The following is a 15473-nucleotide window of genomic DNA, read 5'->3' as shown; positions in this document are numbered from 1 at the left end:
TGCATCGCATTTGGGGATGCAGTGCGCACAATGAAATTCGTTTTATTTATTTAGGTTTACTTACTTGTAATCCTCCGTAATCTATAGATTACATTCCCCCACCGTGCCGCGCCCCCTCCCCACGTCACAGCCCGGTAGCTACTCCCACCACCCACCGCTACGGATGTAGAATGCCCTTAAGGGGCCATTATTGAGTCATGGATGTTGTTGGTCAGGGCATTGCCACCATCCAGCTACAAAAAGTATGAGGGCCTGTGCGGCAGCTCTTAAATTGCTTTTCTGAGAGGAATATGTTCAAATTTATTACAATAGATTTTATCATGGTCTTGCTTTATAATATGTAACTTAAGGATGAGCTGTCACTGAAGTCTGAGCAGGTATCAGAATTATGATTTTTGCTTTAATGTCATACCCCATAATTTTCTGCTGATACATTTCAACACGTCAAACTTTCCAAAATGTATCTGTTAAGATGTGCAGAAAGCTCGAATACAAGCAGAAAGGGGTGCGATAAGAACGTATTACTGCATGTAATTCCTGATTCCCCATTTTGCTTTGGAAAGTGCCTAATTAAAAGTACTTATTACACCTGGCAAGTACCTCATCTGCGGGTATCTGTACTTGCCAGGTGTGTTAAATAAGCTTTTACTTCCGCCCCACTCGGCATTAGAGCCTATGATTCATGCACTTAGACCATGATTATTAATAATGATCTAAAAGCTTATTGTGTAGGCTCGGCACAAATGTGTCCATGGCCTCGCTACCAATCTTGCATTGGTAGGCATATTGGCAGTACCATGGGCAATCTGAAAAGTATCGCAAAAAACAGGGGTGTGCGAAATTCACATAACTTTTTTTTTGTGTAATTACATGAAATTGAGGGAGAAATATGCAACTTTGCACTCAGCAAAATCGACATTTAGCGTTTTATTGTTTAGCAAAATATGTTCTCACGTACAAAGGCATTTTCGCTCAACAAAAAGAGCACAAAAAACACACGTAAAGCAACGTTCTGGTCATTTCGTTATACCCGCGCTGAGTACAGAGCGTAATTACATTTCATGATGTAATGGCGTAATTTCGCTAAGGCGAATTAAGGAAAGATTGTGCCGGGGCAATGGGAATTTTCCCCCAGGTCCAACCACGTGCTGCATTATTTTTACAATTAAACACAGCCTGGAGTAGGATGCCTGAGAATTAATGATTGTGTGACGTGGGTGGCATCTGGAAGGATGGAATGCTCGTCACGGAATAACTATGTCACCTCAATGTCGTTTTAAACCGCATTTCCCATTGATTCTTCTAAACTCGTCACAAAAAACGGTATCTGATGATAAAGTATTTAACTCATGGGATCCTCTTTGAAACCGCACGGCTCTGCAAACCTGGCCGCGCTTATCGTTGGACAGAAGGGGTCCTCTGTAGTGCAGCCAGGAACACTTAAGCCTGTCAAGAACCCATTGAGTAATCGAGAACCCATTCATCTCTATTGGAAAGCTCTTAACTAATTAGTTCCAGTTTGACACTGGAATTCAGCAATCATCTAAAGAAATGTTACCAGTTTACCTTCTTATTTGTTCCCGGCCCGGCACTGGATCCGAGAGAGCGCGACAGGGACGGTACCCTGCCGGGCACCCACAAAGCAGCTATGCTGCGCCGGGGGCGGGGCCAAGACCGGAGCCACCATCGCAGAGGCCTGCTGATGTCGTCACGACCGTTCTGCGAGTGATACAGACACCCCTGACTATGATGACAATGTCCACGGAAGTTAGAGCAAGCCTACAAGTAAGAGGGAAAAATCGAGGGGGGCCGTCGGGGCACATTGACGGTGCCCGCCCCCCCCCCAGTGATGGAAGCCCTGCGTGTGCCCGGTGAGTGGGGTTGGGAGGGTGTGTGTGCGTTTGTGTGTGTATGTAAGCCATGCGTGTGCGGGGGGGGGTGAGTGTGTGCGCATGGGAATGTGTGTGCGCATGCGTGACTGTGTGTGTGCGCGCACGAATGAGAGAGGCGAGAGGCTGCTGAATGTTGAACAGGAGATGTGCACGTGCGCGCCCACGAGATGATATCCGCCGAGGGAAAGCGCGTTCATATCTCCTGTACACATTCCCGCAAACTGGCGACAAAAGGTATTTCGCCGACGCGAGACCTAAAAACGGGTGGAGGTCAAAAGAAGTTAACAATCCTTACTGGTAGTCTTACTATTAATTTAGCAAGCACGTTAAGCATGTTCCTGTTCCTTACTGGAAGTCACAATTAACCAAAGACGTTGCTTTTATTAGGATAGCCATGTTTTTTTTCCAAATAGTTTTTATTTTTCATATAAAGAGAACAAATTAAGTGACAAAAGGTATGTCATACACTGCTACAGTTCAGCTGGAGAGCGAAAGGTCATGGAATACCAGGTTTGATGGTCAAGTTGGGAGACCTCCTAAGATATGGCAAGGACCATAAACAGTGTGAAATAGAAGGTGTAATAATGTTGTACTATGGAGCCTGGATCAAGCGGAGTGTAAATTGGCAAATAAGTTGGCTCAGAGAAGAGCAGTAGAGGCGCCTCCGCACTGCAGACCATGGTACCCCCCCCCCCCCCTTTGATGGGTCTTGACAAGCAAGTGCAACAGGATAAGAGGACACCAGGAGCGGTAGCTGTACGGAGGGCAGAAGGATGGAGAACATGAAGCGCGCTGAGTTTGGTGTTCTAGTGGGAGCAAGGCAGCTTAGTAGGGAGTCCTGAGTGCAGCGTCCAGCACAGAAGAAAGTGCAGCCCAAAGAGAGTCAGTGACCACCAGACAACAAAGAAGCATTGACAAAGCGATTAGGTCTGGTGTTGGCTGACAGCATTTTCACTTTGTTAATGCTAGTTTGTCACAGCTTTTGTAAAGCTTTTTTGGTGGTGGGAGCGGCCAGGCCTTCGCCAACATTTAATACAAAGAAAAAAAGATTTTTACTTTTAGAATTTTTTTATCTCAAAAAGCCCATACTTCCGTAGAAATCACAGGCCACTGAAGGGAACTACTTTGTGCGTAGATGAGCTCCTTGTGAAAGAGCTGAATCCAATCACTTACAGTGAAGCTCGCCAGTGGCTGAAGCAGAGTAGCCTACTGTCCCAAGCTGTATACTGTAGTTGGGAGAAGAGACATTTAATAACAAACCAATGGAATGTGAGAGATTGCTGAAAACCACTATACGTACATTATATCTAAAATCAAAAGTTCTTGGCTAACACCAAACCTACAAAGGAAGTGAATATCGAAAACAATTAGACTGGAGGAGGAATGAGAGGAAAAATATTAATATTAAATAAATAAATACAAGAGCTAGGACATCAAACTCTAAAATGGGAGATGGCTAAACGAGGGGGAAAAATCATACTAAACTGAGCAGACATCCAAGACAGTGACTGGTAATATATTGCTTCTAGCTCAAACTGAAGGAAAGTTACTAAAGGTGCAACAAAGTGGCAGACCCTTGATACAAATTAACTGGTCACTTTTCTGTTGTTGATTGATACTAAAGGAGCGAAAATGTTGCCCAGTAGGTAATATTGTTCTCCGTTTAGGTTTTGTTGAAGGGCATTTATTGAAGTAACTGCTGTTCAGTGTCTCCATATGGGCCTTCACAGTACAGAAAGAACAGTACATTATATTTCTATTTTGAAGGTGGGATTGTTTGATTATTAAAGTTTTTTCATTGAGACACATAGTTACATATATGAAATGTTAACTACTGTTGCTCAGGGCTCTTTTCTTGATGGAGAGAGGTGCTTCTAAAGGCGCAAGCATGGACACAGAGAAAGCACAACACTGAAGACCAGCTTTAACAGACCAATTGTGCTGTACCAAATGTTCCACTACAGAATCATTTATTGAGAAAGAGTTTGTCGCATATAAAAGATATCACAAGCATTGAACTACAAAGGAGTCCTTTGGTATATCCATTAGGTGCAATATGAAAGGAAAATGCTCCTTCCTTCTCATAGGTAGTTCGAATAATGATGCTTGATGTCACATACGCTATCAGCAGCTGGATTGGCTACTGCTGGGCTTTGAAATTACCCGACTTATCCCAAATGGACTTATGGTGGTCTAAACAACAGATTAGATATGCGATGGAAATAATAACAGCCATTGTCAGGGATAAGTGGGAAATTACCAAAAGATTTGACGTGCTCGTTAGGTCTACCTTACAGACAACTTAAGCGATCCGTTGGTAACAGACTTACTGTATGTAGTATATACATATGCACTCATTACAAGCGGCCCGTTTAAAGAGCCAGGAGAGTAAGCGAAGTTGGGGGCATGGATAGTCCATGCTATTCAATATTGGACCCCTAGGGTTCCAATAAAAACAGGGAATTACAAGGGGAATCAGCAATTTCTGGTCCTATTCCCTAGGTAATTCCACATATTCCCCTGGATTTTCATACACAGATAATCTTTGGGTGAAAATAAACAGACCCACGAAAACACAGTGGAGGCGTTACCTGCCCCACCAGAATTAAGAGGTCTGTGCCCCATGTCCGAAACAAAACCCATTGGCTTTACCGATGCAAATAATATACTGGAGCATCATAATAGATGGAAGATATGTGTCTTAACACCATTCGTCAATCAAATGTCTTCTTTAATTTCCAAAAAGATGTTGATAACAAGGTCTGACTTGAATGCCAAGTTGTTTATTATTCCCTTGTTTGTTTTGCCAATAGAGTATTTGGGACCATTGTTTCACCGAACGTATACCACTTATCTTTCTCAAATATTGCATGCACTGCAGAAGTACTAAACATATATCTTACATACTATTTTGCTTTTCTGCCTGTACCCAATATGTAACTAAGATCTGCAGACAAAAAGGAATACTTCTTAGCAGAGGTGTGTGCATATACCTTGTTTTCTGGAGTGTAGCAGCCATGCTAAACCAAAAATCATTATATGGTGGAGAACAACATATTCAATTCAATCTGGTGGATAGGTGTCACTGTGTCATTCTCTTTCTTAAACATACATTGATGCACAAATGATCCCTAAATTGCAAAAGCAGCATGTTTTGAGTGATTAAACACTAGTATAATAGAGCTACAGAATATGCGCCACAATGTTATTTTTCCTGCTGCATAACTTGCTCAACCACCCTGCTGCATAGTTTGGTCCGCCACTGCTGCATATTTACGGTAACCCTGTCGAAGGGTAGGCAAATAAATCCCTGAATGCTAGAGGGCGAGTGAGAAATCTCACTGCAATGTAAATCCGTTTAAGAATGTGTAGTTTTTCAATTCTTAAAGCTAGTACACAGGGATCCCAGGGACTTCTTCCTAAATTCAATCAAGGTAAGAACATCCAAAATGCAGAAACAAAAAACAAGCATTGGCAAAGCCAACAGATCTCGTCTTTGTGACCCATTGGCTTTAATAAAAGGTGGTTATAAAAATGTGTAGGAAATAAAGCAAGGTGCGTCATGACAAAGATGGGGTTCGGGGGGTCAATTTGCAAAGGGGATACGTGCGCTATATGATAATCCTACAGCTTGTATTAGCTATGGTGGGCTGACCTCCTCAGACTTTAACGTTTTACGTGGTACCCGCCAAGGATGCCCCTTATCACCTTTATTATTTGCCCTTTCTTTGGAACCATTTTTACATGCTCTTCAGGTACAAATCCGAATCGCACCTTTTAGATCCGGCTTACAGGCACTAAAAATTACAGCGTATGCCGATGATATTGCCATTTATTCCCCCGATGTTATAGAGGCACTACAAGGGATTACTTTGGAGGCTTGTAAGTTCGGAAAAGTTTCTGGCTACAAGCTTAATATAAATAAAACCCAAATTGTAGCTAATTATGTACCAGCGATGGCGGTTCCAGAGATCTGTAAAACTGCCACTTATCTTGGGGTAAAAATTACTTCTAAAATACGAGAAATCAATCATATCAATTATAATGAGCTAATTAAAACCACTACTTTGTTACTAAAAAAATGGCATAGACTCCCCCTGAATTTAATTGGCAGAATTAATCTAATTAAAATGAAGGTTTTACCCAAGTTGCTTTATCTTTTTCGTTCAATTCTTTTAGCACTGAATAATTATTTTTTTAAGCAATTAGATGGAATTTTTAGCAGTTTTATATGGGGATTCCGAAAAGCTCGTAGATCTCTGGCACTGCTAAAAAATAACTTGGACAAGGGCGGCCTTAACTTCCCAGATGATAAACTATATTTCTGGGCCTCGTTTGTTAAGCGTCTCCGGTCTCTACTTAATAGTGATGACCCATTCTTTCTTCATTTATTTATGCTAAAATCCGATTCAAATATGTTTTTGTTACGAGCCAACGACCCCAATTATTTCAAGAGGGTGAAATTTAAGACTGCCAGAGATGCAATCAAGATTTGCTCTAATATATTAGTATTCTGTAAGACTACCTTTTACCACCCACAATTACCGCTCTGGGGTAATCCGGGTCTACCCGGGATTTTTAATGACGGTATGGCCCTTAGATGGTCTGCTCGGGGCATTATCTATATGGCGCATTAGGGTTCCTGGATTTCCATACATTGAAAGTATTGCACGACTTGCCAGAAACAATGAGATTTAAATTGTTACAATTATATGATTTTCTGATACGGAAAAACAGAATCTTTGAAATCTCAGATTGTGATATCTGGAACTGTTTATATGCATCGAACAACAAGTTGACTATAAGTGAAGCTTACAGGTGTCTTAGTACTTTCAAAACGGACGATTGTTTAAAATTAGAGGAAAAATGGAGTAGTAAAATGGGTTTAAATATAACATCTAAGCAGATAACCAATTCTTTCTCCAAAATTAATAACTCCGTGCGATCATCAAGTCTAAGGCTGCAACAGTTTAGAACTACCTGTATGTTGTTTTATACACCGGAAAGGATTTCCAAATGGTCCCTTAACAACACTTCTTGTGAACGTAGTAAATGTCATAAGTGCCAAGCTGTTGCAGCAGATTTGGTACATAGGCTGTTCTCTTGTCCTGTCTTAAAGGAGTTCTGGGTGGAACTACAGAAAGTCTTTGAAATTAAGGCGATTTACTTACCATCTATTACTGCTTTAACAGGACTACTCTATATACATCCTGTTTTGGTGTCCCGGCCCGCACTAGTCACGATTCTTCTTTCCTGTGCAAAACTAACTTAAGCCAGAGCCTGGATTTCTCCAAAGCCCCCTAATATTTGAGACTGGTGGTTATTAGTAACCGAAATTCACTCAATGGAGCTTGCTTTAGCTAAACTCAGAGGGGTCCGGTCACTAAGAAAATTTAGAAACATCGGGGTAACTTTATTTAATACATTTTCTTTTTGTAATGCGTCACCAATCAATAGTAATATTCGCAACATTTCCGCTGATTTGCTTTGCTTCTATTCTGAACAACCTTTTTCTTTATCTGTGTACTAAGTGGAATATGAAAAATTTGCTTTGGAAATTAGCTATTCTTATTTTGTAAAATGTTGGCTTTTTATATTGTATGGTATGTTCTCCTCATCAGTTTGTCAATAAATAAAAAATATTTAAACCAACAACAAAAAAAAAGCAAATAAAGCAAGGTGTGCTGCTGCTGACCGCACCATTTAGTAGGCATCACCAAGCACACACATGCACCACTTTCTATTGTTTTTCATGATGTGGTAAATGAGCAAAACAAGCATTTGCAATGCAAATCGGTCTCGCCTTTGGGACATTATATGTGTTTAGCTATGCAGCACATTAGCCTGGGTGCTGAAACATTTAGGGGTGAAGCATGGATTTGTATGAACCCCCAAGGCCAATCAAACCAGCCCTTGGAAAGAGAAGAATAGAAAATGACGCCCACACCCCAAGTTAACGCCTGATGCGGTGGCACCAATCGCACAGTCCTAGAGCCAGTTCTGGGCACAATGCTGAGAATGAACTGGATCCTGGCATTTTGTCGTTGGACTTTGTACTGTGCAGAGGGGACATATTTCTGCACTTTTTTAAACCTTTTTTTTTTTAAACTCTTTGAGGCCAAAGGGGTTGCGCGCCTGGTCAATACGGGCGTTTTTTAAATTTTTTTTTTTTTTTTTTAAAAGGAGTAGATAGTCACATTTTCGCAATGCTATTAAATTTCGCAGACATTAACACCAATCTTATGCTTACTGGTGATTTGCAGCCATGTTGTTAATAACAAAGTACTTTTGATAAGTCTTACACCGTTTTATTGTGCTTTTGCACCAGCCCTATAATGCTGCGTTGCACTGCCATTAATTTAACGTAACTTCTTGAAATACAGGGAGGGTACAAATATGCAGTAGCTCATGACACCCTGATACTTGGATGGCACCACGTGAAAAATTACGAAGGCATCAATCTGCCAATAAACCTCAAAGCGCCAAGCGGCAAATACATTGGTGAATGTTCCACTAAACAACCAAGTACCGTGAATAAAAATACCCAGAAAAAGACCCCTTCCGTGACGTATTTTCATTGCTGTAACAATTAAAATTGTGAAAGAAGTGCTTCTCTCTCTCACTCTCCTCTACCTCCAGGTGTCCTCAACGTCCCTTCGCCCCATATCTCACCATTGTTTGCTGAGCCGTTGATGGGCTTTCTGCATTTAGAAGACCTTAGTAAACAACCATCCACGGAGGGGGAGAGAATGCTTACAATTCGACAAGGGGAACAAAAGTCTGAAGAAGAGCAAAGGGGGAGGGGGGGGCAGGGGAGCAGAGTAGCCCAGTGAAAAGACAGCCAGAATGTGGCGAGCTGCTGCTGAGCTTCTGCGCTTCTCACTCGCTGCAGCCCCCACGGCTTCTCAGACCATCCACAGGAGATCAACTGCGGTTGTTTATCGGATTTTACACTTGGGCTGCCAGACAATTATTCGGTCTCTGTCACTTGAGGCGTCACATTTACAGGCATGGAAAACCAAGTACGGAGAGGCAGAAAAGAGAAAACATTACACTCCACACACCACCAGCAACTACCACCCAGCACCGCTGCAGTCTCCCGGGCCCGAGAGAGTGGAACCAGAGATAACCGGCTGCCGGGGAAGTAGTGAGTGCTGCAACAGCGGGATGTGAGCCATGTCCGTGAGAGGTGAGTACTGCATGCGCCTGCCACCAACCGGCAGCGGCGAGTGCCTACCTCAGCGCCGACAGGCCAGAGCCAGACTATGCCTCTGGTCTGATAGAATTAGCAGCCTACCTCTGGCAAATCTATATTCTCAAAACATCCTTTCGTATCTGGAAATGGAGCACGCAAAAGGGCTTTGCTAGGTTACATATAGGAGCTGACGATGTTGAATAGGGTCTCAGATACAGCGTGGGGGCTCCGAGGACAGCCAGCTTGCCCCTTCCAGGTCACACACAGCCCTTCGCTCACAACTGAGTAGAATCTGCGAGTGCCTGCATACGCCTGCAAGAGAAACAAGCAGCACATGTGCTGCAACGAAAAACGAGTGCTAATTCACCCACCAATCTCACAACAAACCAGCATTTAAAATGCAATAGGACTCGTATTTACGCGAGACCAATTGCATTTTAACCCGTTTCATGCGCCCGCGATTTTGCGGAAGTGCGGCACTTCCGCAAAACGGGCGGGGCCGCGTCAGCCATTGGCCGACGGCAGCACTGGGCAGGTAGTGCTGCCTCGGCCATAGCATGGAAGGGGTTAAATGGAAGTGCAAGTGTTAAAAAGGCACAAAGGGGAGGGGGTGGTAGTGCTGCTGGCCTCAGAAGTCACGGACTGCAGGAGGGAACGGGTGGAGGCAGGGAACCAAAACACTTTTAAAAGTAAAGGGGACGATAGCTGTGGAAGGACAATAATGACGACATGGCCGTCAAGATGCGGGATTAAATTTCTAAAAACCAATCAGAATGCAGCATTTACGATTGCGGTCAATCACAAAGATAGGCGGAAAGTGGGCAGGGCTTCACCCCACTATAATGTATACACCATCTCTCGACGAGACAGCGCATGCGCTGCCTAGGCAAGACCTAAAAAGTAATTCTTCAACCAGTGCAAAACAACGTACTTTTTTACAAGTGGAAAGACAGACAGCAAATGTATAAATACTGCAAATGGAGTGAGAGAGCAATGAAGAGGCAGGTGGGAAGGAAACAGAGTGGGTGGGTGTGTAGGCAGACTAACAGAAAGGGGAAGAATAGTTAAAAAAAATACATATATTACATTTTAAAAGCCGAGGAGACGGAAGCAATGGACAGGGGTGGGGGAGGAGGAAGCAACACTGAGCACATAAGACGGGCCGAGAATTAACCAAAACGCAGCATACAATGGAGAGAAAAATTAGGAAATGAGGAAGCAACACAGAACGCTCAGCGGTGCATGGATTTGGTGGAAGGGAGAAAGCAGCAAACAGGGGAGAGATCCCAAACAATCTCATGCAGCGCCTAAACAAAAAGAAAAAAATAATTCCCTAAATATGAGCAGTGTAGGGATAAAATTCATCCAATCAAAAGGATGGTAAAGAGACACTACTTCAGGGGAGGGACAAACAAGAAAAGGATGGTAAACCACTGAATAACAAGCAAGCAAATGAGTGGCAAAGTCAACTAGTGGTAAGAAATAAGCAGGCTCTAAGCCCATTGTACCCATTTCTTTATTTAAAAAAATAAATAAAGAGAGGACCCCCTTTCTTGGACACAGGGTGTGAATAAGATCAAAAGAGCAAACAGCAGAAAACAGCACCCATGCTGTATAATACATAAGTGGCGGGACATAAACCCATCCACTTATGCAGATCTCTCCCGAAGGCCAGCGAGAGATTAAAGAAGACACAGGCCTTTGTTTCTACCCAAGGCCTAGTCAGGCCAAGGGGTGGTGGGTTAGAGAATTACATATATTACTTGTCTTGCACGGAGCCAGCGTCTATAAAATATCCCCTCCAGCACTATCAAATTGCCTAGGAATATGTATTAGACATGTTAGGGCTATGTCTGCCTAAACCCCCCCCCCCCCCCCCCAACAACCACCACCATCACCTACATGGTAGAGTAATTGCATCATATCTTTGTATTTTATACCATCCACAAGGGTCAACGAAGGGATGCTGTTGAAGGGGTAACTGGTGGGCGGTATTTTTGTACACCCACCCATACTTGCCCAAGGACTGTGAAGGTTGTCATTGCCCCTTTCGCAACGCTCTAGAGTAGGGTAGCGGTTACTGGCACATTTACTTTTTACCCTTCCTAAAGCAAAAAGCGGTGTAATTCAACAAGATTTTTCAATCTCTCTTTTTATTTGCAAGCACCAGGAGAGATTTTAAAAAAAACTTTTCTTCAATATTAGTACCTTTTTACTGGTCTGCCTGGTGGGAAAGCTGTGGGAAACCTCTTTCTTAAAATTAGAGGGATTATTATGCACATGTAGACGAATGGACACATCCCCTCCAAGTCTCCCAAATAGCCAAAAAGGTTATTGTGATCATCATCCACCTTTCCTATTGTAGCTTGGAGTTTAGGTTAAGTCTATACCTTAGCTGCTCCATTTCATGTCTTGAGGGTATGTTTATCCAAGCCGGTATCCTCCATCAACCTTAATGAAAGTTTTGTTTCAGTGAATAGATATTAGATAAAATAAGGAGCAACACATTTGTTTAAAGACAATGGATGCCTTTAGAACTGGTAGAGGGTGACGAACAACTACTAATCAGACACACAGTGAGGTTCACCCCTACCAGAGTGCACTGGGGACCTGCGGTCGCCCACTCCCAGTGAGCAGCAGACGTGCAGCAAAGAGTATGTTTATGCAATAAGAAACTGTAAAGGAAAATATACGGATTAATAAATACATTTTAAATTATGGTGCATCATGTAGACAGCTTACTGACATTGAAGGAACTTATTTTTAATCTCCACTTAATACGTTGGGTCTTTAAGTGTGAAGCAGCAGAGTAATGTGCAATGCTGTTGCCCCCCTGTAGAATTTGGGGGGGGGGGGGGACCCTACGCTTCCCATATATTACAAATACCTATTTGCCTTGGGCTGAATCGGGCCCAGAGGTGTCAGGAGCCCGTCTCCCTCCCTCCCGTGAACGCCCCTGACATGAAGGTTGTTTTCTGAGGGCTGTAGAACTGGAACAATAATTTTAAAGCTCCACACTAAAGAAGGGGGTAGTAGGAGGTGTTTTTTTTGGGGGGGGGGGGGGGGAGCAGTTGCCTCCCCACCACACCATGACCACATAATAAAAACCTATGGTCACTTTAAAAGAATTACCCCTAGTTTCGTACTCCTACTAAACCTCCACCCACTTTGATGCAAGTCTAGCAGATATCAGTGAGTGCTGTCAATATATGTATGTATTGTAGACAGTAGTATTACTCCATGTTTACCCAGTCATGAGTGCTTCACCAATGAATGTATTCCAATTTTAGAGCCAGTAACAGTTCCTGCAATGCATTCACGATTTTCCAGTAGAAACCTAAGATGTCGGTTTGTGTAGCGAAATACTGGATTAACTTGACTAGCCATAGTTATTCTTTCATCAAAAGAAACTCAGAGTGTTTTAAGCTAGACATTCGTTTCCAACTCATGAGATGTATAGTCAGTAATGAGTGCCAGCCAGCAAACTTCTTGTTTGATGTGCATATTTGATTGGGTGGTTATCCCTTTGACGATTGTACTGCAACGTTTACCTTACTCTCCCTCAAATTGTAAAGCGCTCTGATATCCTTCGGGATCACGTTCGCGCTATATAAAACTTTATAAATAAATACACCATCGGGCAATCTATGCATGTCTTTCACCCAAGCAGTGCCTTATCAGTCTCGTTTGAACCGAGAGACGTAGAACGCTTGAATTAGGAAGGCTAACTCCCAACGAACAAACAAATACAACAAAAAGATAAGGTAAAACGTTAACACACAGAGCACTTATCTCGGGGGCGAAGCATTTCAAAGACACTCAGGTGTGCAGTGTAATCGTGCTGCTAGTGGTTTGAAGCGTCCAGCCGTCGCATCTCACGACATCTCACATAAAACAACAAGTCTATCCAAAATAAAAATAAAACCTTTTCCCAAATTGGTTGCCTTTCCTTTACCTTAATATGGAAAAAAAGAACCAATCATTCGTTTTAAAATACAGACCGTTTAGGCACGCTTTCATTCCCACTTCATTCCCATCCACCCTCTGTGGGGAAAAAAAAGCACATCTTCCTTCTCAAACTTTCCAGTTCAGCATCAACAAACCCTTCCAGACTAAATAAAATAGGACGGCGCGTCCCAGTAGCATTTTCACCAACGGTATTATGATAACATCGTGCACCGAATTAACAAAACAAAAAAAGACTTCTGTGGAAAATGCAAATCAAACGTGCGCACTGCCAAGCTTCCCTGGGCGCTTACCTTCCTGAGGGCTCTATTTTTCCTCACTACAGCTTCCCAGTTTTGGAAACCACACGCCCTAAAACGCAGAAGCAAGCAAGCCCTCCGGTCTCCCTTCTGAGCAGCACTTTACTCCTTCGGTATATTCCACAATAAGACTCCCGTCCTCTCTCTCCGAAGTGCAGCCCGCACTGATGCTCCGAGCTCGAGACAGCGGGGTGTGTTTGGAAAGAGTCCTCGCTGCCTGCTTCTACCCTGTAAGCCCCTCCTCTCTCTCTCTATCAGTCACCAGAGACGCTCCCCTTTGCTTGCTTTAATGAGCTTCGCGTTTACTCGCTCTGCTTCCCCCGCCCTCCTGGGCCCGTCTGCCAGAAGTCAGACCCTCCTTGCTTCCTGTAACTCGTCACTGGCGGACTAGAAGGAACACCTCAGTCATGTAACATGTCTGCCACGTAACTACGGGGCGTACAATTCACCGTGGCACGTGCCACATATGTAATTTCTCTGTGTCACGTAAACGTAAAGTTGAACTACATTAATACATGTTTATCAGTTTGAAAAAAATGTTTGTTTCATACCTTCTTTGTTCTCTGTTTTTCCACAGTTTGGTCAATATACTAAATTCATTTACTCAAGACCGTCCGCCACGCGTAACCGTTATCAGTATTTAATATACTTAGTACTCATATTCTCTAGCGCATGAGAAATGTTGACACGAAGATACTGGCGATATTGCAGTTGTTGGCTCAGTCTTAAAACATTCCCTTTAATATTTTTCAAAAGGAGTGGTGGACAGCGTAAACAAGCTGGAGATGGGATATGAGAAAAGAATATGTTATCTACTGGGATCTGGCTGCACTCTGTGTAATTAAAATACACACTATGATCCGTAACAGAGCACAGATTTTGAAAAACATCTCAGTTGGATTATTCAAATTGCTTTATAATCTTTTGTAGATGTTACTTTGCAGTACTTATGACGATGCCACATGTGTAAATTCACCTAATAATTTATATTATATGCCTCATATACTTACTATATTAAATATCAAATGTATTCTTGCATTTTCAATTGTCAATGAAATAAATATTAAAAAGAAAAGGATAGGCTTTCACGGTCACATGACAAAAGGCAACGTGGCCTTTCTGAATCGAAATACGTCCACTGACATAAAGTCCCGGTAAGGAGACAGGGCTTATTACAAATTAAATATGTTTTCTGCCCTTGTACCAATGACCACCTGTGAGCGCAAAATAGATGAGTGTTAGACCTGGCATCTTTGGTGTGGCTTCCCCCTATCTTTTTGCCTCTACCTCCTGTATTTTTGATGCTGTGCTGGATTTCGTTTTTGCTGGTTTAGATGCTTTGGGCACTTTGCCACTGCTGTTCAGTGTCAAAGTGCAAGGGCTCCCTGTGTCTACCAGCATATCTTCCCATAGGAGCAAGATTGGACATGAAAGTCTGGTATCCCTGAACTCAGAATTTAATAACACATCTTTTAGGAAAGGTTGTTTTTAAATCCTGTGTTTGAGAACAGCACTTTTAGAAAGTTGCTATTCTCTTGTCTGACCTTTCTGTGTGCCTTGGCCTGCTTGTGAATTGACTGTCTGGTTTGTGAGTGACAGGGGCTGGGTGGCTCCCAGAGTCTGAGTGGACCATCCCTGGGCTGAATAGCTCCATCTGTATCTAGAGTGGTGGGAGGGGATAGCACCTGGACCTGAATAGGGCTGTGCCTGCCTTCCACAATGCTGGCTCCACCTCCTGCTGGGCGGCTGATGACCATGACCCTCTCTCTGAAAGGAAAGGAAAGGCCAGAAAAACAAAGTGCTCAAGGAACACCCATAACTGGTTCAGACCGGGCTCAGAGCCCTCCTGCACAAAGAGATCAAATACTTTTAGGGGTATGAGTACAGGACCCCTGACTACAGAAAATTAGATCATCCTGGAAACAAGAAGGAAACTCTGCCAAGGAGAAAGCTGGAAGACTGAAGAAGAAGGACTGCCCTGATGTGTGATGCTGGACTGACCTGCAGTTGCTTTGCTGCCTAGGAGAGGGGAAGGACTTTGTTGTTGCTTTGTCCTCTTACTTGTAGGAATCTCCAAGGGCCTGTTGTGAGCTGGCTCCCTGTTTTGAAGTCCCAGGAAAA

General features: G+C 43.1%; 1 protein-coding gene across 2 annotated transcripts in view; it reads right to left on the bottom strand.

The window, feature by feature from the left end:
• The window catches only part of SERPINE2 (serpin family E member 2), a 428055-nt gene extending 414360 nt beyond the window's left edge, over positions 1 to 13695 (bottom strand). Inside the window, exon 1 of one of the 2 annotated variants that reach the window (XR_013602351.1) lies at positions 13347 to 13581. The gene's annotated coding sequence lies outside the window, so the exon portion shown is untranslated. Of the gene's footprint in view, positions 1 to 13346 lie in introns of both variants that reach the window. The other variant, XM_078665960.1, reaches the window with a different exon arrangement.
• Between the last annotated feature and the right edge of the window lie 1778 nt (positions 13696 to 15473).

This window comes from Lissotriton helveticus, chromosome 11 (genome assembly GCF_964261635.1).
Source record: "Lissotriton helveticus chromosome 11, aLisHel1.1, whole genome shotgun sequence".
Lineage (NCBI taxonomy): Eukaryota > Metazoa > Chordata > Amphibia > Caudata > Salamandridae > Lissotriton > Lissotriton helveticus.
The sequence above is the reverse complement of the archived record's forward strand: the minus strand, read 5'-3'. Positions and strand labels throughout refer to the sequence as shown.